General features: G+C 37.5%; 1 pseudogene; it reads right to left on the minus strand.

The window, feature by feature from the left end:
- The window catches only part of LOC130899172 (large subunit ribosomal RNA), an 8,239-nt pseudogene that overhangs the window by 2,181 nt on the left and 3,558 nt on the right, over positions 1 to 2,500 (minus strand).

Here is a 2,500-nt window from a genome sequence, read left to right on the forward strand (position 1 = left end):
CCAGAAAAGGTATTATTTTTTAGATTGGAAATATCGTTTTTACGAAAATTCAATTTTCATGGATTTTCCCCTTGTTATAATTTTTTTTTTTCGAAAACTGACATCTCTTGTCGTCGAATCCCTATATCATTTAACCCCCATGTACGAAATTTGGTTGATATCGGAGCCAAAATATTAAGAAGAAAAGTACAATGATTAATCGACTCATCATTTTTAGCTCAATGGATTTATTATTACTATTATACTAAATTCGAATTTTAAATTTTTTTGTTTTTATTTTCAAGGGTAAAATAAGAAGAATATATTTTTTTCAAAAATATCATTGTTGTGCTTTCGGATTCTGTATATTTTGATATCATTATACCATAGACGTGGGATATATAATTTTTCAAGGGATATAATTTACAAAAAATTTAGTATCTTAATTCGAATAAAATTCAAATATTGTGGATCGTGTGATGGAAAAAATGAAATAAGACTTATTTTTATACGAGGATACCAATTTTTGAGTTATTTTGCCAAAGTTTTATATTTGAAAAGAGAAAAAAAATATTTTATAAAAATTCTTCAAGTAAAGTACGAGGAAAAAATTTTTTTTTCCAAAATTGATGAGAAGGTAGAAAGTCTTATCACGCGTGTACTCTATATTCGGAATTTTATTAAAATCGGCAGTAGTTTACTATTTTTTAAACGACAAAAACCTTAATTTTCGGTGTTTTTAATTTTTTTATCCATGTTATTGGATTCTAATGGTAAAATTAATATCACCATCGGCTTTCTCATCCCCGAAAACCCCTTATCTCGACGCTAAATTTTGAGGTTAGAATTTTTTTCTCACCTCGGTAGCTATATACCTAAAAACACCATTTCGAGCCTTCCGGTGCTATTCGGAGCAACTCCTGGGAGGGTGGTGGGGGGGGCGCTAAAAATATTTCGAGCCTATTTCAATTATAGGCGCTCAAAATCCGGAAGATCCCGCGAAAATCGCACCTCCAGGTTCAATATTTAGCGATTCCTGGCACCCTCACAAAGTGGGGGGAATTCGGTAATAATTTATACCAATGACTAGGGTATGTCGAGGCGCTTCCCGCCGGCATATTGAAACGTCAAAATTCCGGAAAAACCAAATTTTCAAATACACTTCGGAATTTTTTCCCACGAATTTTCCCCCCCGGACCCCCCGAAATTTTGATCGTGGGATTATGGATATTCTTTTGTCCCCAAAACGTACTTTCCATTTTTTCGCTATCGTGTAACGTAAAAAAGTTGCCCACCCCCAATCGAGGTTCTCCGAAAATTCCGACATTCGGCTCCACCTACACCCCCCAAAAAAGGGACCAATTTCAAAAATTCGGATATTTTTGGATTGAGAAAAATCAGGTCTATCGAGCTAGGCTAAAAATTTTCCGAAATTCGAAAAAAAATTTTTTGGGGATTTACTTTTCAATTTTTCCCCGTAATTTTTTTCGAATAAAAAAATCTGATCAATCACTCCATAGACTAGATATATTTTTTCCTACATAATGGTTTTTTTATTTTTTGGCTCCATCTAGACCCCCAAAAAAGGGGCCAATTTCAAAAATTCGGATATTTTTGGAATGAGAAAAATCAGTTCTATCGAGCTAGGCTAAAAATTTTTCGAAATTCGGAGAAAAATTTTTCGGGAATTTACTTTTAAATTTTTCCCCGTAAATTTTTTCACATGAAAAAATCGGTTTATGTATCGCATACATTACACAGATTTTTCTCTATCCAAATCATTTTTCAATTTTTCTCTAGCTCGAATAATAAAAAAGTGGGTTTCAGCTGCGCCCTAGAACTTTTTCGTGGGGGGATTATCGGGGGGGACATAATTTTTTTCGTTAGCCGAAATACTCGAATAGAAACATTTGGAACATCCCGTCAACGTAGCTCTCTCCAGCTCTGAGCAATCCAAATCACCTACGAGAGGGGGGAGTGGGGGGAAATTTTTGGTACTAAATTTTTTTCTCCAAATTTGATTCTCCATCCATCTATGTGATTATTTTCACCAGCTAGCGTCATCAAAAAAGTGGCACGGTTCGCTATTAATGGTAGGACAATCCGACGTTTGGCGAATTCTGCTTCGCAATGATAGGAAGAGCCGACATCGAAGGATCAAAAACCGACGTCGCTATGAACGCTTGGCCGCCACAAGCCAGTTATCCCTGTGGTAACTTTTCTGACACCTCTTGCTGAAAACTCTTCAAGCCAAAAGGATCGATAGGCCGTGCTTTCGCAGTCCCTATGCGTACTGAACATCGGGATCAAGCCAGCTTCTGCCCTTTTGCTCTACGCGAGGTTTCTGTCCTCGCTGAGCTGGCCTTAGGACACCTGCGTTATTCTTTGACAGATGTACCGCCCCAGTCAAACTCCCCGCCTGGCAGTGTCCTCGAATCGAATCAGGCTGGAGGTAAGTTGACGCACCCGAAACGCCGGACACGAACCTCGATCGTTCGCAAAGCACGAAGCCTCACGAACT

This window comes from Diorhabda carinulata, chromosome 10 (genome assembly GCF_026250575.1).
Source record: "Diorhabda carinulata isolate Delta chromosome 10, icDioCari1.1, whole genome shotgun sequence".
NCBI lineage: Eukaryota > Metazoa > Arthropoda > Insecta > Coleoptera > Chrysomelidae > Diorhabda > Diorhabda carinulata.